Source organism: Protopterus annectens, chromosome 15.part0 (assembly GCF_019279795.1).
Source record: "Protopterus annectens isolate FY-2018-M chromosome 15.part0, PAN1.0, whole genome shotgun sequence".
Taxonomy (NCBI): Eukaryota; Metazoa; Chordata; order Ceratodontiformes; family Protopteridae; genus Protopterus; species Protopterus annectens.
The window spans coordinates 837,469,956-837,490,912 of record NC_056749.1 but is presented as its reverse complement, the minus strand read 5'-3'; positions in this window follow the sequence as shown (position 1 = coordinate 837,490,912).

Genomic DNA, 20,957 nt, shown 5'->3' with positions numbered 1-20,957 from the left:
CAATTATCACAAGATTCCTCAAAGAATGGATATACTCACACAAGACCTCAATCAGCTTCAGCTGACTGCCTGGATGATGGGGCCTTAATTCCTTTTAAGCACCTGTTTACCGAGGATGTGCAACAGGTATTAATGCACTCAAGGAAAGCCTGATACTAAAATGGAAAAGGTTTTCTAGTTGGTGCCAAAAACATAACCACCACCCATTCAGGACTAGAATTTCTTTGCCTTTACAATATTTGTGTGATTTACTATCCTTTGGCCTTTCTTGCTCCTCCATCAAGGTTCATTTATTGGCATTTCAGCACGTCTGCCCATGGATCCTCTTCTTTCAATGCATTCTTATGTCAAAATATTTTTGAAGGGGGTTTTGCATGAGAAGCCTCCAAGAAAACTGGTGGCTTCTCCTACGGATCTTAACTTTGTGTTAGAAAAGCGAACATTTGCTCCCTTTGAACCAGCTCATTTGGCTGACTTGAGTTTCGTAACATAGAATACTGTTTATGGATTGCTCTGAAGTCTGCAAGAAGAGCATCTGAGTTGCAAGTTCTTATGTTGAGTCAACCCTATAATATGTTCTCCAGAAACAGGATTTTTTTAAGAACAAATCTTTCTTTTATGCCTAAAGTAGTATCTGAGTTTAAGCCAAACTATCCATCTCCCTGTTTTCTTTCTTGAACATAAAAATGAGGGAGAAGGGATACTCCATACTTTGGATTTCTTGGCAAAGAAAAATCTTTCAGATCTTTGGATCTATTCATTTCTTGTGAAGGTAAAACGAAGGGACAACGTGTGTCAAAACAGACTATTAATAACTGGTTGTCTCAGTCTATTATCTTTTGTTATTCTCACAACAAAACTGTTCCAGGCAGGGTCAAGGCCCACTCTGCCAGGGCCTTGGCTTCTTCTACACTTTTTTGTAAAGGGTTGGATTTGTTAGAGAAAAATGCATCTCTCAATTATTCTACACAAAATGCATGTTAACTTACAGTTTCTACACAAATAATATGTTAAATACTTATGTTAAAAATGATATGTAATATACAATGCATAGTTACATAAACCATCGATACTTATTGTAGTTCTGAGTGCTTCATAACTGCATTCTAATATTAAGCTGTAAAGTATATTAATATATGACTGAAGGTAAAGAAAGAGCTGAAGGGGTTAAGGGATGTACTATGGTCTACAGAGTCTGGAATTGCCAGGAAAGGAGGAAAGTACACAATGTGAAAGAGATTTTGTTTTATGTAAGCTTAGACCTTCTCAGGCTGGGATGAGTAGTTACAAGGAATGTTGGGGAGATAAAATGTTACTGGTACTGAAATTTACAAGGTTGGAAAAAAGACTGGTTGCCAAGTCAGGTGGCTTGTGTTTTTTTAAAACATTATTGTTACTAAAAACATGATTTGTTAAGTGTTCACGTGCAGCACTAAGCGAGAAGCATGAGGGTCTGCAAAGACCCTATTTGCTAACATAAAAATTCTGCATGCAGGTTACTGATAACAAAGATTATAAAAACTGTGTGACTTTGCTGCTTGGTGAGACTGATTTTTAAACATTGTGAAGGTAGTCTCCCTGTGCTGACATATGGGAATTTAAATAAAATGTTTTGCACATCCTAAAAAGTTATTCTTGACTCAAGACTAAAAGGTAATTCATGTTATTTATGCATATTTTAAACTGAACTTTAACATATTCTAGAAGTTTTTTAGCAGCAGCAACTTTGTTTTCTGTATATACTTTTACAAAGCACTACAAGCTTGATTTCTTCTCTAGGTCTAGATTAGGCTTTGGTAGGATCATTCTGCAGGGGCTTCTGGACCCTTCACCTTCCACCTTCCAAATTTAGTAAGCTAGGGCAATCTATTCATATAGCTAAGGCTGCTGCAGCAGTGACCAATATGATGAACATAGTACAGTTATGTGAGTAAACTTATCTGACAGTAGATATTCAAATGATCACTGCTGCAGTAGCCACTCCCACTGCCCATCCCCCCTTTTGTTTTTTGATTATGCCAAGGAGTTTGTAGATGTATATATTTTTTGCTACTTATGTCCTTTACGGGCTTAGCCCCCACCCCCCCCCCGTTGGCATGGCTTGGTACTCAAACTTTAGTTTTTAGGCAGCTCAGCCTGAGCAGTCTAATGGTTTGAGTGCATGGAAGGTACCCTGAAACTTTGGAAGCTGGATGGCTACTATATCCTTGGCAGGATATAACCCATATAGCGAAGGCTACAGCAGCAGTGATCATTCAAACAGCTACTATTATAGTAAGTTTACTTACACAGCTGTACTTTCTTTCTTTCCAATCATCCTACTGGACTGACAGCTGTGACTGCAGTGGAGATCAGACAACTACTGGTCTATACACAATGATTTTTTTTTGGTAACTATTTAAAATATCAGGACCCACAACAGCAAGTCCTGAAACATGAAGCTTGAATGGCTGAAACAGCAGACTCACACATACAAGGTCCAAAATGTCTATTTCCCAAATTATTCCCTTTTCTCTGAGGTATGGTGATCTCAGAGTTGGTATATATATAAGTTTTGGGGGGGGGGGGGAGCTAACTCTCCTGCAAAGAAGAAGTTTAAAGGAGAAGAGCAGTGTTCAAGATTCATTTTTTTCCTGAAATTTCAGTATTTTTGCAGCTTGTCAGCACTTGGCATTTCGAGAGCCGACATTTCAATAGGGCACTAATGTTTTTTCACTTCCCACAGCTGACCATCAGCTACCAGCAGCTCTTCTCCTCATATACCAGGGCTGCCAGCCTCACCTTAGTCTCCACCAAGATGTTTCCAACCCATGTCTGGGGCTGGTGAGGAGACTAATGAAAATGCTGCTGTTTTATACTGCAGCCAGGCAATGTTTTTCATCTATGTCCCATCTTCCTCTTCCCATTGTATGATATCCAGGGGTGAATGTCTAATGTGGAAATGCTGCTGTATCACCCTTCCTCCACGGCAATTCAGCCAATGTCCCCCTTCAACTACTTCCTATATGAACAGTGCCTTCCAGATGCTTTTCTATACTCTGCCAGGGATCAGCCTTAAGGTTCATCCAAGTGGGTGCCCTGCACAGCAAGGATGGGTAAGCTCATCCTTTCCCTGGCAGCATCTCACATGACTATGTCACAACCTGAACCCATGTTGTCTGGGCCATAGTCAGCGCTTTCCTCCACGGCACTGGCTATCATTATGCAGTGATGAGTTCTCTGTATGCAGATACAGAGACCAGGCCTTTGCATTCCTGCTACATTCACAACCAACAGTGTCAGAATTCCTGACCTATAATGGTTTGGGGTCACTCTCACTGATTCGGGTGATACTGCCCCAGTACTCTTCTTGACAGAGGGAGAAAACTGATGAAGCTTGACTTGGTTTGTTCAGAGTATGGGAGGAGCAACTACTTCCCCTGTAGTCACCACCTGTGAACTCTGTCTTTGCTGGACCACACTGTGGTGTCATCCACTATGAGTGTTAAGCCAACCCAGAAGAGACTAGAGTCTGTCACCATATCCTGATGGTCATTGGTACAGTTCATTTCATTAGTATCGGGGTTGAAGAGGGTACAAGTAGAACAGTTTTCAGTCTCATACTGATCTTTTAAAGACTTGTCATCCTGTATATAATGTTGGAAGGTTAGCAAGGATTCTGGGCAGTGTCACTGACTTGACCTTTTTGAAGTTTAATTGTGACTACAATCAGCTAAGCCACTTATGCCTTTTTTGGCCATCTTGCGGGCTTTGAGTTGAGTACATTCGCCTTGTACAACTAGTACTGGTCGCATGGCCACTACATTTTATTTTATTTTATTTATTTTGCATTTGTTTACTGGGAAAGTCAACCTCCTTTCAATGGAGGCACGTGGAGAAAAACTCCTCAGATTTTTTACAAAAAAATATGAAGATTACACATAGAGTGCACAAACACTATAAAGGCATTTACAGAGTACATAGTATTTTAAACAGTGTCCATAAATGTGCATGATACATAAGTATTTAAGCAGTCTGTATATTTATAAGCCTATCACTATATATATATATATATATATATATATATATATATATATATATATATATATATATATATATATATACATGTATGGGAGCACTTTATAATCTTGAAATACTGAAATGCCAAATTTCAGTATCTCAAGATTATAAAGCTGAATGTTTACAATAGCGAAAGTTCATAATCGCGAATTTGAATATCTTGAATTCGCGGTTATGGCCTTACGCTATGTAATGTCCGGGATTGTGTGTTGATGGTGCGCGGTGCCGTGTGTGGATCTAGGTGTTATGTCAGGTAAGTGAGTGTTTTGTAAGGGTTTTGAGTGGGAGTTAGAGTGTATGTGGGTGTGCTGATATGTTTGATGTGTGTATGAGGGACTGGAGAATGTGCGTGTGTGAGTTTGCTTTTGTTTCCTGTTTGTGCAATCTCGGAGTTAGTATATATAAGTGGGGGGTGCAGGGGGGCTTATGTGTGTATGAGTTGTGTATGCGTGTATTTTTTTGTTTATGTTGTGATGTGGATATTGTGGTGTATGTGTGGTGTAGTATGTGCGGTTTGTTTGGTGTTTTGAATTTCGCGGTTTTGGGCTCCGGTTTTATTGTTTTGGTGTTTTGTGGATTTGGTTTCATGGTCTCAAGATACTGAAATTCGATATTTCAGTATTTCTAGATTATGAAGTGAATCCATATATATATATACATATATATATATACATATATATATATATATATATATATATATATATATATATATATATATATATACTATCTATATATATATATATATATATATATATATATATATACATACACACACACACACACACACACACACACATATATATATATATATATATATATATACATTATTTACAAAATGACCTTTTCAGTCTAAGTCAGTTGTAGTGAAGATTCTGTTCCATTTGGTGGTGCAGCAGGGAGAATAAAAAATACCATACTGAGTATAAACCATGCATTTTTGTTAATGGAATAGATAAACGCCTTCTTAGAGGCATTATTTTGGTGGTTAGTGTTTAGAGCCCTGTTCTTTCAAGAAAGGGAGAGAACAAGATTGGAGGTATTATGGTTTAGTTAGATCTGTTGAAGAGGGATTCACTGAAAGAAAGAGAGAGAATAGAGAGTGAATGAAAGGATACAATTAGCACAGTAAAGGACCTCTGTGTATTAAAAGTATAGAATACCTTGATGATGAGATTATGAGTGTAGAATCTTAGCAAGTATATTAATGGGTTGGGTGTAGAAAGTAATATGTGTTATTACAGAGAGTAACAGGAGTGTAGGCAGAAAGGAGGGTGATAAGGAGTTGATGTGATGGAGATTGCAGTTGGGATGAAGGTAGAAAGAAACTGAGTCGGAAGAATGTGTGGGAATAGAGATATAAATAGAAAGAGTACTAGTAAAGATGTTAGGGTGGGTGGGATCAGGGTGTGGCATTTAGGAAGAGCAAAAGTGACAATGGGAAAGAGCAAGGGGTGGACAGCATCTGGGATACAGCGTAAGTTCGATAAGTTGCAGAATATGTACACAGAATTACACTAGTGGTAAGATCAGCCTGGAGTAAAAAGCAGATGGAAGTTGAATACAGTACTCTCATGATAGTGAGAAGTGATTTATCTCTACAATGTAAAACCCTGTTTGGGGAGTATGGCTGAATGACATTGAGGTGGGCAGTTTTCAGAGAAGTCTGCATACTGTTGTGAGTTTGGTGTCTGTTAAGTATTGTTGGGGGTTCTAAACATTTTAGCTCTTTGAAGCCCAGGCAGTGCTGTCCTTTCATGTGCAGGTTGGTGGCAATTTTTTTCTCTTTTATTGTAATATTGCTCAGTTGCTTAAAAATGTGACTTGAAGGTTTTTTTTCAAACACCTTTACTGAATTATCACTTGTGACATAGGCAAATTTACATTAATATAAAAGTAATCAAACTGTTTTAACATAACAAACATATATTATACTTCACATATATTATTATATATCATGCAAACTAAGCAATATTACATAAATTATTAAATTCTTGCTTTTTGTAAACGAGAAACATCTTTATCAAATCATCCCATAATACCTAGCCAATCATACATTTATATAAATGAAAACAAACCACACTGACATAATCCTAGTCACAAGCATTTTACATCACCAACCATACTGACACACTCCCAGTTGCAAACATTACACATCAATTATAACCTACCCAATCTTTCTCAGTCAAACATTACATAGCTCATTTAAGTCCTGCTGCCTTTTAGGCCTCATTCCTCCCCTGTATGTATTGTTCCCACAATTCCCATTTTTTTCCTATGTAGTTTGCTCCTACTCTTTTTCTAAAGATCTTAATTCCAGTTGTTATATTTCTGTTACTATAATCACTACTTCCAGTATAGATTGTTTAGATTTTGATTTCCATTTTCTAGTAATTGCTTTTTTGGCAGCCACCATTATTAGAACAGCAAGGTCTTACCATCCGTATCATAGCTCTTAAAAATCATCTCACTCATCAGACCAATCTGCCCACCCAGGATCTCCGACAGTGCATCCCACAAACCTTAAAGTCCGCCAACTCGCCGCACTCCTAAAAAATATGTTCACAATTACATCTTTCTTTCTCTTCACACCTCCAACATTTACTGTCTACCTGAGGAAAATTTCTCTGGAGTCTACTTGGGGTATAAAAATATCTATGTACACATTTCTAGACAAAAATCCTAAATCTTCTAGATTTTGTTGCATATTTGGAAGACATGGATATGATCTCCCATTGTTTTTTGTGAATTGCTTATCCAATCACTCTCTTCCCAATTCTTTCTAACCTCTTCTGATTGAGTCTTATAGTTATAATGCAATATTTGATATGATCTGCTAATTATTCCTTTTTAATGTTAGCTTCTGTTTTAAATTCTATTAAAAACTTATGCTGCCAATGCTGGTGTTTTGTTTAGAACCCCCTATTTCATTCTCTTTGCCTATACTCTGATACCAATCACTGAGAGGGAAGGCAATCTCTAACCTACAGTCCAAATAAATTGATGGCATCTTTCCAGTCTATCATCTTTCCCTCTGTAGTTATTTGCTCACAATACCTTGGTTCCTTTGCCAGTTTTCTGATATAAATTCTGGCCGCCTTTTGCCTGTTGTCTGTATCCCTAATTACAGTCATCCCTATTGGCAGAATCTTCTTACTCCATTCCCATGTTGGTTTAGTTCTTAGAATACTATCTGCTGCTGTATGGATATAATATTCTGTATGATTATTGTCATTCTCCTTAAAGGACTGCATACAAAATCCCAGTCTCTCCTTGTTTCTTAAGCTTCCCCCCCTGTTTCCTCATCATCCCTTCCCGCTTTGAATTATAGTTTACTTTGCTTGTGCTATGTATAGGAGTCTTAATTATGTAGCTCTGAAATCTCCCTTCAAATTGGGTAATCCCAATCTGCCCTGTTCTACTGGAAGAGTCAACATATCACACTTGACTGTCTTCCTGTCTCAGATAAAGTCCTTCAGCTCTTTATTAATTGCTACCCACAACTTCTCCTCTGGTTGATAAAAATATACCTGACCTGTGTATAAAACTAAAGGGACTGAAACATTTTAACTGCTTGTATCTTGCTATCCATATCCACATAACAAAGTTTCCATTTTCTCATATTTTGTATTATCTTTTTTTAGTCTCTTTCCACATATCCTTAGCTGCCACACTAGAATCATTTTTTAATCCATACTCCTAAATATTTCATTTTATCATGTCCTCATAAATATGGGAATTCCTGAACCAGTTCATGTGTGGGTACATACTTTATTCATATTGCCTTTGTTTTAGCTTCATTCATTTTGTATCCTGAAAAGATCTGAAACTGTCTCAAAATGTTCCACAACACTGTAATGCCTTTTTCTGGTTTTGTCAGGTAGAAAATAACATCATCTGCAAATAAAGCCAGCTTTTCTTGACTACCATACCAATTATATCCCTGAATTTCTGAGTCCTTTATTTTCTTTGCCAATGGTTCTAAATATAATGCAAATAATAAAGGGGAAAGAGGACATCCCTGTCTGGTTCCTCTCCTCAATCAGAAATTATCAGAGAGGACCCCACCCACTTTAATTTTCACCTCCGATTTCTCATATATTCTCCTAAACAAGCTTACATTTTTTTAGGAAATGCCAATGCTTCCGTTGCCCTGCTTATTCTGTCAACTGGTATCTCTGAATCAAGATCCATGAACAACAATGGTATTTTCTTACATTCTGCTTCCCACTGGATCATCAGTTTCTGCTAATGTTGTCAAATGTTTGCCTCACCACAGAACCACATTGATCCGTATCTATCAGTTTTGACATTACTTTTGCCACTCTTTTAGCCACTATAAACATGAACACTTTATAATCATGGTTTAGTATTGAAATGGGCCTGTATGAAGCTGGATCTGATGGATCCTTACCTTCTTTAGGTATTACAGCTACCACTGCTTTCTTCCAGGATGGTGGTACTTTTCCTTTTAAGATATTATTAAACAAAACCTTCCATGTCTTTATCAGCTATTTCCTCCTAGCTTTCAAACTTCCACAGGAATACAATCTATTCCTGTTGACTTTCTTGTAGATTGCTTATACATTACAATTTTTATCTCATTTCCTCCTGTCCTAACTGTTACTAATTCAACCGCATCTGCTGCTAACCTTGGGATATTTAATTCTTCAATAAACATTTCAATTTTTTATCTTCCTCTGATTTTCATATTTCTCTGCTTTATATCGTCTTTCATAGAATTTGCGAAATATTTCGAATACCGCTACAGGATCTCTCGTTGCCTTCCTTGTTATAGGCTCCCTACGTTTGGCAACAGCCATTTCTGCATTCTGTTGCCTGAGTCATTGTGCTAAAAGGTTTTGTGCTCTAATGTTCTTATCATAAAACAGTTGCTTAACAGCAATCTTTCTAGGCTCACGCATATTATCGAGATAATCCCTTATTTTCTGCCTAGCATTCTGCAGTTGATCCTCTTCTTGTTCTGTGGGATTCCCCCTGTTCTGCAATACTTTCACATTTGTCAGTCCTTCTAAATAATGTTTGTTACTTCTTAACCATAGTTCTAATGCCAGTGGTTCTAAATAATTCATTTTCCTTTTATTTCCACTCTATTTTAAACTCTACCTTAATTTTATCCTACTCCCTAGCTATATTTTCAGAAGAAATTTCTATCTTCTCTGATGGAGATGTGTATGGCTAGTTAGTGTGAACAATTTCCTATAAGCAAAGAAAAGGGGTATGGTACAGGTAAGACTGAGGGTAGAAAGCAGTTGGTATTAGTTAGTCAGATAATTTGATGTCTGGGGAGTGGAGAGAAAGACAGTTATATATGTGATGGTAGAGTGCAAGTTTACTTTAGGGGGCATGGTGAGTAGCAGAAGAGGGCATGGAGAAGGAAGAGTATAAAAGTAATGCTGTGGGGAAAGGGAGCAAAGCAGGGTTACAGACACAGTGGCACAAGTTAATCTGTACACACACACACACACACACACACACACACACACACACACACACACACACACACACACACACACACACACACACACACACAGAATTAAGATCCCAAAACAGATCCAAAATTGTATTAAGTTAGCCAAGTTTAAAAAGAGGTTCAAATAAAAATGGAACAACTTTGCAGTGTTTCGCTGTGATGTAGCACAGTAAAAGTTTGTTAAACTATGTGGTATATCACCGGCATGAAGTATCCAGCAAATACAGAGAGTTATATATGTGATGGTAGAGTGCAAGTTTACTTTAGGGGGGCATGGTGAGTAGCAGAAGAGGGCATGAAGAAGGAAGAGTATAAAAGTAATGCTGTGGGGAAAGGAAGCAAAGCGCGGTTACAGACACAGTGGCACGAGTTAATCTGTACACACACACACACACACACACACACACACACACACACACACACACACACACACACACACACACACACACACACACACACACACACACACAGAATTAAGATCCTAAAACAGATCCAAAATTGTATTGTTAGCCAAGTTTAAAAAGAGGTTCAAATAAAAATGGAAGAACTTTGCAGTGTTTCGCTGTGATGTAGCACAGTAAATGTTTGTTAACTCTGTGGTATATCACCAGCATGAAGTATCCAGCAAAGACAAGGATACACATATTTTTTTCATATACAGAAAGAAGCAGCCAGTAGGGTTCCCACAGCCTAAGGCTATTACTAATGCTAAGAAAGTGACACTAAGTACAGTCACAGATGATACTCCAGACTGGACATTATAGCAGGAGGATAGCTTTAAAAAGCAACCACAGCAGGAGGACAGCTGTAAAAAGCAATCACTTTTTTTTTCTTCTACATTCTCCAGTGTGAAGGATGTAAGATTCCCTTCCTACACTGTTTCCTTTCAGAAAAGGAGGTGAGAGAGCTCTCCTTAAAGGAATTGAGAAAGGGTCTGCATTTCCTGCATGGTTCTTGTCATCAACTGTTTAGGAATTATGTCAAATACTCCTCTCAATCACTCATATCCACAAGCTTACCACAGATGGAGCCCTCCCTGCTTAGAGTGTTTCTCCTGATGAGGTGAACAATACATGACTGACTAAGAGCAAGATGTGGTGAGAAAGGATTGCAAGAGTTGAAGGCCTGTATGCATTTTGTTGTTTTCCAGTTGTCTGTTGTTTTCCATGTACTTTTCTGCCAATTTCCCAAAAAGGCTTATGAAGTGTGTAACGAGAAGGGGTTCATCTTCTCTAATCAAGAAGGTTAATTGCCACAAGCATTACAATTGTTTGGTTAATTAGATATTCACACCCTACCATGCTCCCACTTCTTATTATGCATCACTTTCCACTATCCAGTTTGTTGTTTTGCAAACATTTGACCACTGAAATGTGAATGCAGGCTACTGAGTTCTTCAGCGTATTTTCTGATTCACAATTTCTTCATTGTTTTTATGATAATTTCTAGTAGATTGCTTCATTGGTGTATGAGTATATTTTTTTCTGGTACTTAACGTATTATAGCATACAGATTTTCGCACTCCCATTATTTGTACAGTTTTCGCATTTGTAAGCCCATTAAGTAAGCACATGTAACTGTAATACATAAGTACCTAATTTTCTAATTATATGGTAGGAGCAATATTTCAAATATGTCCCTGATTTTCGGACTGTCCCTTCTTATTTTTTTTGGCTTTGCCCCGTTACTTACTTGTGCTAAGAGGTTCAGAACTCTACTGCAGAATGTTGTAAAATTAGGTATCAGGAGAAAATGCACACAAGAAAACAATTCCTAAGCAGAGAGTTTTAAAATCATGATAACAGTTACATATGCTTAATTAATGGGCTTACAAATGCAAAAACTGTATAAAATTCTGAAGTTGTTCACTCGCAAAAAGGCAGTTACAGTACTAAGATGAGGTCCTGTACATGCAGAGGAATTCAGTGGAATCTTTCCAAAATGTAACTATGACAGATTATGTTGTGGCCACAGAAAGGGCTTTGAAACAGGGTGCTTCTGTTGTTGGGAAAATGAAGTCACCTGGGTCACAATCAGGACTTTATTCCTCTAGAGAACCAGGCTGACTCTCTTGCTCTGTCTTTGTGAGGTTCAAGAGTGCTGCACATAACAAGATTTATAGAAGAAGTAGCACGACTTCTTCCTGAAGCACAGTCTGCCGGGCCAGCCATTGTCCTGCAAGCATGCCCTTCAACATGACACTAAAGTTCTTGCATACAGGTATTGCACTGCACTGCACTTATATAAGCACACATTCAAGGCAGCCTTCTATGATCTAAGCTAAACTATTTACAAATTAGTCTGTTAGTCCTTATCAACAAAGATTGTCCCAGTGGTTCTTGTCATGTGCTCATTTTCTGTTAACAGGCAGATGAGATTATATGCTAGGTCCTTTTTCACTTTCCCTTGTGACATGTTCACAAGTATGCATAATTTTCATTTCATGGTTTTTCAGAATTTTACTGCCACCTCAAGAAGAAGCATCTCTCTGGCTGCAGGGCCATAGCAGTTGGTTAAAAGCTTCATGTCTTACAGATAAGACCTCAACTGTGGTCACATTACCAAACAACAAGGAGTCACTGTTCAGACTACTGAACTCCACCGGGATCATAGTGAGCCTGCCAGAGTCTAAACTCTAGCCAGCCCGATGCATTACCTTAATTTGGGTGTGCCCTAAACATCACTCTCTGAACATTCCTATGACCAGACAATATTCCAATGCACAGAATGAAAGGTTATGTCATTGTGTTATCAATGTGCATACCAGCAAAGATATCTCTTATAACTGAAGGGGTTTTTGTGGTACCTTATTCCAGTTTATACATAAGAATGTTACAGTTGATGGTTTAAGTGCAGTGGTTACAACACAGTTAGCTGCTGTCAATTTCTTTCTATAGTGTCATGTTATGTAGACCTACCAGAATGGCTGGATGCAATGAATATTTCTTATTGGAACCCTTCTCAAATTCTATTACTAATAAGACACAATCACTATGGATGCTTAAGAGTGGGAAGGGACTTCACAGGGCAGTCATAAGGTACCTGGTCTTCTGAAGAAGTGAATCTCTGTTGAAAATGAGAGCAGTTTCTTACATTTTATGTAATTTGGACACTTTTTTCTTAAGGTCTGTTCTTTTAAGGCAGACAACATGACTGTATTCATGCACATCAACAAAAGCTGGACACTTTTTTCTATACTTCAAAACCAAGGGGCTGTTTAAGTAGACGATGGAGTTCATCTGCTTCCTGAAACCATCATCTTTAGGGGAAGTCAGTTTCCTGGATGTCAGACAACCAGTGTCTCTCTCTGCTGCTCTCCCATGAGGAATCTGTTGATTAGAACATAAACAACAAAATCTTTCACATGTAGGGAACACTGCCTTGTCACCTTTGCCTTGTCTTCAAATGCAAAATGTCCCCATTACTTCTCCTGCATACCTTTCCTAACAGCTGCCCTTTGGATTCCCTGGTTGAAGATTGGCTAACTGGCCTCTTCTTTCCCTTTACAGCTCTTTTCTCTGATAATTAGATTAATAACAAAGTCCAAAATACCATTTTGTATGGCAGTTTACCCCAGACACACCTGGTTCTCCCTTCTTTTAATAGATAGGTCACTTCACATCAAGGCTTTCAGGTCACTGCTGCCTCATCCATTAGGCATCCCACAATGAGACCTTCAGTTTCTGAAAACTAACCAGTTGTCTTTTCTATTCTTTTGCACTTATAAATGGCATTACCACTATTACTTTTCTTGCATTAATTTGCTTGTATGCATATTACATCCTGTTTCACTCCTCAGGCCCAAACTGCCAAATAACTGAAAATCAGATAACGAACAACTTAAAAACCCTGTGCAGATAGTTCATAAAGAACACACAAATCTAATGTATTCAAACAGCAACCATGCTGTTTAGTGCCCACCAGAAACTTACCAACAATCAGATAAAAAGAACAGATCCAAACTTAAAAATACATTGGTTTGCTACTAGGGGAAGCAACTCCATTCACCCACTTTCAGAATATATTTAAGATTCAACCAAAGGCTTGCTACATAATCTCACCACAAAATCATGATCTCTAGCCAATGATGCCCCTTATTCCTTGAGCTGAATATTCTCTTGCAATACCTGCATCAAGCACCAACACTAAAATACAACTGCTAAAAATAAAAACTGCTGGTTCATTAAGGTCATTCCACAAAATGTATACTACTGACTACCCTTCAGAAAGCTGTGTGCCAGTCACAGTGAGGACCACAATCCTGATTTATTTAATTACATTTCACATTTCTTTCGAACCAGTCCTGTCCTTCTCTGTCAAATAAGACGAATCATTCCTCTTAACTTGCATACTTTGAAAATAGGTGAAAAGGGGACTGAAAAAGTAGGCACATCCTTTCAAAAAAGGGGCATCTACTTAGCATAAATCTCTGAATACTGAGTATCACATAACTCATCCCCACTTCTAGTAGGATTCAAAGGTTCATAGCAGGTTACTAGGCTAGTGGCCCTAGAGCCCTTATAAACCTGGACATGTTAATCCCAAGTTTCTTCAATTGTCCTTGGTTAGATGAATGTAATTCACAGAGAGAGTCTATGATAAATGCCAACTACCCCTGTTCACGAGGGCATGGATGCCACCCCAGGGATGAATTTTCTGTCTCCCATCCATTTGCCCAGGTTGTGATTGAATAGCATCTGTGAGGAACTCTGCTTCATTTGAACTGGAAGTTTATTCCAGAGTAGTGACAATCTCTGAGATATATCTGTCTAATAGTAAGAATCAGACCCTGTATGTTGTGTCTGTGAAGTAAGGACCTTAACCATTATACCAACCCTATTGTTTTGTGTTGGATTCCTGGATACTACACAGAAGCACAAGTTTAAAAAACTGAGAGTGATAAAATGACACAAAAATATAAACCTATTATTGAAAGCACTCTAAAATTTCTAGCCTTGAATGAAGGATATTGCAACACACCTCACAAAATCATTTATTTTAGCTTCTAAAAATGGACGTATAAAATGTGGGTCTTCATTCTTTTACTTATTGGTCACATCAGCAGAAGTGGGTCATGTAGTAGCTTCCCTGTTTAATAAACACCTTCAAGACTTTGTGTGATGAGTGGAGGGGAATACATAAAAACATTTGAAGGGGTAAATCAAGCTTGAAAATGGAAAGGTTGTTGTGTCTTTCGGCTTTTCCCGATTAGGGGTCGCCACAGTGGAATTCCGGTTCACTAATGATTGGCAGTAGATTTTTACATGCCAAGTTGCCAGCCCTGATGCAAAACCTTCAACGAAGGTATGCCCATTCACGCATGTCTCCACACAGAAGACGCTTTAGCTGAGAATCGAACAGGACAACATCTTACTGTGAGGCGACAACGCTACCGCAGCACCACCACCGCAGTTAAGCTGAAAATGGAAAGGGACCTCCTAAAATAGGTACTACATGTGAAAGAATCAGTTATACCTGAAGATAGGTAAGTACCTCCAAAACAGGTACAGAAGAGAAGGTCCACTGTAACACAAATCAGATGAATGGATAACGATCTTAAGGGCCACCTATGTGGCCAATAGTAGTGTGTGGAGGATAGGCCACAGAACCATTATCATTATATATTGAACAACATCTGAAGCCGATAATACTTAAGAACAAATATATCCTAAGGAATACGAAACAATTTCTAGAGGATTTATGATTCTGTAGTTGATAAACCACCTTCTGATGTATGTATTATGGACTCTAGATGTGCAATTGCTAGTTACAGTTATTCTCAATTGCCATGGGATAGACATGTTAAAATGATATCTGGTGGATGATGGTACTTATGAGTCTAATGAAATTGATCTCATATGCTTCCTGTTAGAAACTGTTTTGGAGAATAATTTGTTCCTTTTTGAAAATGAGCTGTTTCAACAACCTGCTGGTGTAGCTATGGGCACATCTTGTGCCAACAGCTACGCCAACATACTCATGGCCACTTGGGAGAAGGAATATGTGTTGAAGGAAGGTATGGGTTTTCCCATAATATTCTTTTGTCGATTTGTGGATGACCTTTTCCTTTTGTGGGAGGGGGATGAGCCTAGTTTCTTTCGGTTTACAGAATACATCAGCAGTACGACTACTTTTTTTAAATTTACAGCTAATACTTCTAATACATCAATTGAGTTTCTTGATGTATGTATTCATAGATCTGTGAAGGGAGATTTCACTACAGAAATGTTCAGAAAAGAGTGCTATAGGAACACCTATGTGGAACGTAACAGTATGCACCCACAGCACATATTTAAAAATGTGATGAAAGGACAGGCATTGAGAGTGTCAAGACTAACAGCTGATGATGGGAAATTTAGTGGAGAACTTGGTAATCCTGGAAAATGCTTCCTTGAGAGAGGATACTCGAAGAAAGAAGTTAACATGGTACTTACACAGACACATACTATAAGGACATGATTAGGTAAACCATATTTTCCAACACTGGTAGATCAGTAGCTGATGCTAATCCCATGGACAAATTTATGAGAGTTCCAGTGACATACTCCAGTAACATTAAATTGTTAAAAAATGTGTTCAATAAGAACTGGAACGTTCTTTGCACTGATAAAAAAGTAAGGCAAATGGTCGGTGATGTTCCACACTATGCATTTAAAAATAAGTCCCTCAAAAGAATTTTTTGTGGCCCAAAATTGGATTATCAAAATGACAGTCAGGCTATAGGGTCTGGATACGGCACTACACCATGTAATCAGTGTAATTTTTGTAAATATCTTGATAGTTTATGTGGATTTCACCATCTGGACACAGGGCGACAACTGAGTTTTTGCTTGAGACCAAATTGTAATAGTACCAACTTGGTATACCTGGCTATTGTTTAGAATGCTTTTAATTTTATATAGGAATGACCAAACGCAGGTTACGAGATCGGATTAGGGAACATCTTTATGACATCTCCAAACATCTTGATACCAATGCCCTGGCACATATTACTGCTGCAGGGACAGGGCATGAGTTTAGGTTCATGGTTGTTGAATTAGTACCATTCAATATTAGAAAGGGGCCTGTTAGAAACAGGGTTGAGAACAGGGAGTTAAAATGGATCATCAGGATGAGGGTGAATATGGGTAAGGGACTTAATGACAAGTTATCTATCCAACCTGTATTGGTAAACAGACATTTACACAGATGAGAAGTTTTTTATATATATGTTTTAACACAGATTCAAATTTTTATCTATTTTTATTTATGGTTATATAGGTATTGCACTACTATATGCTGATATTATATATACTTTTAATATGTTTTATGATGGTTTCATGATTTACTTGTGTTGTGTCTTTAAATGTTGAATTGATGTGATGTCACATTGTTAAATGGATATTTAAATGCATGGATTTATTTTGTTAGAATTGTCTGATGAAGCAGCTTGACTGCAAAATCGCTCACCATTGTATTCAGTTATATTAAAGCAGTGTTTTATTTAGCTGTAGTTTGGTGCTCTTATATATTTTTTATATATATTATATATTTTTATGTTCATCTTAAGGGAAGTCTCAGCACCTTTCTGACCACAGGCTGTTGTTGAAAGTAAAAAGTTATGTACTCACCATAACGTTCCACATTTGTTGTCCATGATCTCGCCTTCATTCTTTCTGGTTGGGTTCAGAACCAAGCATCGGTTCCGACTTAGCTGCATACTAAAGCTCGAGAGCTTTCAGTGGCTCGAGGCTACAATCTATCCCTAGATGCCTAGCGGCTGTTCCCCAGATCTCGTTTGAGAAACTAATCACTAGGCTATGCTAACCCATAGCTTAACTGTAACAGGTGCACTGCCCAGAAAGAAAAAGCATGAAGGGAATTAGAGCATTAATATCCAATTCTGTAGTTTCCTCTAAATCCTCCAGGAAGAGGGAAGGAAGAGTGGGATGCAAGAATGAAGGTGAGATTATAGACAACAAACATGGAATGTTATGGTGAGTGCATAACTTCTTTATGTTATGTTGTCCTATCTTGCCTTTATTCTTGCTGGTTGGGACAGCATCTCCAGCACATTCTTTCTTGGGTGGCTCAAGGGATTAAGCTCTTCAGAACAGTGGAACCAAAGGATGCCCTGTTCCGGGAGGCCACATCTACTTTGTAATGAGTGATAAAGGTATGAGGGTTGACCCATTTGCAGCAGCACAAACTGAATCCAAGGGGAGTCTAGCTTGAAAGGCAGTGGAAGTGGACATAGCTCTAGTTGAATGCCCCTTAATTTTTCCTGGCAGCTGTTTATTCTGAGAGTTGTAGACATAAGTGATGGTATCTATAAGCCTTTTAGATAAGGTGACTTTTAAAACTGGAGTACCTTTCCTATTTTCTAAGAATGAAACAGACAGTTGATCAGATTTCCTGAATTCTTTGGTCCTATGCAAGTAAAAATGTAGCTGTATATGTACATCCAATTGATGAAGCTTTTACTCTGCCTCGTTGCCATGATTTGGAAAAAATACAGGTAACTCGATAGATTGATTCAAATTGGCCTCAAAGCAGACTTTTGGCAGAAAGGAAGGATTTGTCCTGAGAGAAACTCTGTCTTTGTGGAAAATCAGATAAGGAGGACAGATAGACAGAGCTTGCAGTTCTGAAACCCTCCTAGCGGAGGTAATGACTGTTAGGAAAATTGCCTTCCAAGACAAGAACTTCAATGAGCAAGGGGAGGCTGGTTCAAATGGGGGAAGAGTTAAGGATGATATTACCAAATTTAGGTCCCGCAGAGGTGGTGGTTCTCTTATGGGGGTCTTAAAAGGAATGTGCCCCTGAGAAAGGTTTTGCATAATCTATGGGACATTACATTATATCCCATGTCTCCCACATGGTAATTAGATATGGCAGCTAGTTGAACTCATATCATGGCTGCCACTGCACCTTGATTAAAAATTTCTGTTAAAAATTCCAGGATTGCAGATATAGGGGCTGTAAAGGGATCTATGTGGTCATTGTCAGCTCAACAAGAAAACCTCTTCCACTTGCTTGCATAACGTTTCCTAGTTGTATCCTTGTGTGACAAAACCAGAATGTATTGTACTGCCAGGGATAGTTCTGGAAGCCTGGCTAATACTGGAAGTGGAGTAACCAAGCTGTCAGCTTGATACTTTGAAGAAATGGGTGGAGCTTTCCTGACTGATGAGTCAGAAGATCTGGCACTGGGTTCAGAATCCAAGGCTCCTTTTGTAGGTGGGGCCAAAGAAAGGGGAACCATATCTGACGAGGCCAGTATTGAGCAATGAGAATTATCCTGCGACCCAATGACCTCGCTTTCTGGAGAACCTTGGGGATTAATGGAAATGGGAGAAAGGCATATAGAAGTCACAGGGGCCAATTGTGAGTGAGTGCATCGCTTGGTGAGTTCCCCAGAGGGGGAATTAGGGCAAAGTAGCTGCTGCATTTTGAGTTGATGGGCATGATAAAAAGGTCGCAGCAAGACTGGCCCCACTTGCAAAAAATCTGGTTCGCAATTTCCTGATTCAGAGGAACTAGGGTTATTGCAGCCACCATTGAACCCAGAACCTTGAGAACAAATTTTGCTTGCACTTTCTTCTATCTGAGCAATACAGACACTTGATGGCATAGAGTCTGAACTCTTTCATGAGGTAGTTTTACCACCATGTTTTTTGTGTTTAAATCTGCCCCTATAAGGTTAATATGCTGTGATGGCAACAAGGCAGATTTTTCTAAATATATAGTAATGCCCAGTTCTGAGCAGAGATGAATGGTGGTGTCTCTTGTCCTGGTTAGTAGATGCTCGGTGGTGGCGGTCAGGAGCCAGTCATCTAAGTATGGAAACACCCGGAATCCTTGATGTCTCAGGTGAGCCATAACTATTGCCATGCATTTGGTAAACACTCTGGGGGCTGTAGTGAGACCAAAGGGCAGAGCTCTGAATTGGTAATGACTGGCTCCGAGCCGGAAGCGTAAATATCTCCTGGATCGCCTGTCCAACTTGATATGGTAGTATGCATCCTGAAGTTCTATGGAGCACATCCTATTGTCTTGTCCCAGAAAAGGGAGTATAGACTGCAGTGTTACCATCCAGAACTTTGTTTTTTTTACCGACTTGTTCAGTCTGCTGAGATCCAAAACTGGTCTCCAGTCCCCTGTCTTTTTTGGAACTAAAAAGAACCTTGAGTAAATTCCAGATCCGATCTGGTCTGCAGGGACTTCTTGGATGGCTTTTTTTTCTAGCAACCTGTGAATTTCTAGGGTCGCCTGATCCCTTTGACTGGGTGGTATGTCTGGGACAGACTCTGATGGAAGGGGTGGATGACAGAAAGGAATGTGGTATCCCCTGGATATGATGGCCTGCACCCACTTGTCTTGAATCAATTTTAGCCAGGCTTTTGGGTACAGTGATTATCTTCCCCCGACTGCCTCCAGAGGTGGACAGATGGGCCTCCTTTCTGGAGTTCTGAAAGGGTCGACCTGAGAATGTATCTCTGTCACCCTGGTTTTGTGGACCTCCTCTGCCGCAAGGACGGTGTCTTCCATTGTTATTCCCCCCACTGCCCCTTGGGAAAATTCACCATGAGCTTCCGGCGAGGCTCCTTTGGATTTCTGGAACCACATTTTCTTGCCTTTCTGACCTTTGAGATAAGGCCTAGTAGGGACAGAAAAACATACTCCCATGGCAGACAGAGTCTTGCCATCCTGCTAGCTCCTTGGTGAGAGTCTCTTTCACTTTTAGCCCAAACAAGGACGAGCCATCAAACGGGGCATCAATAAAGAAAGACAAAGGATTAAGCAAACTCACAAAGATGCATCCAGGAATGTCTCCTCAGAGCTATTCCTTTGCACTCTGGCTTCGAACTCGGCTGAGCCGGAGGAGGAGGAGGAACCGAAGGTAAAGAAGCTATTGGAGTCAGCTCCATGACCATCTGGGCTGGGCTGGATAGAACTTTGGCCAAGGCCGGTGTACGGAGCAACCTTCTAACCACTTGCTTCACATCATCATCATCTGAGAGGCTCCTGGATGATCAAGAGGAATGGGAAGACTTGTGGCTACCTGCCACTGATTGTAGCAAAGGAGATTGCAGCACCAAATAAATCGGGTCTAGGGACGGTGACTGCCTCCTTTTTCGACTGCTCGATGGTTCTGACAGTATCCTTGGAACCGATGTAGCTTTTTGCTTCTCGGAACCGACAGACTTAGGTTCCGAAGAACTGGATTTTGTAAGTCTCTTCGATGGCTCATAAACCAGAGCCAAGGAAGTTGTAGGTGATTTGTCCACAGGTTTGGAGGCCTGAGTCCCTTAAAGAGCTGAATCAAAGGGCCCCTTCAATAAACCCCTAAGAATGAGCTTATTCTTCCACTCCTGCAGGACCCTTGAACTGAACCCATGACAGATCGAACAGGAATCCTGCAGGT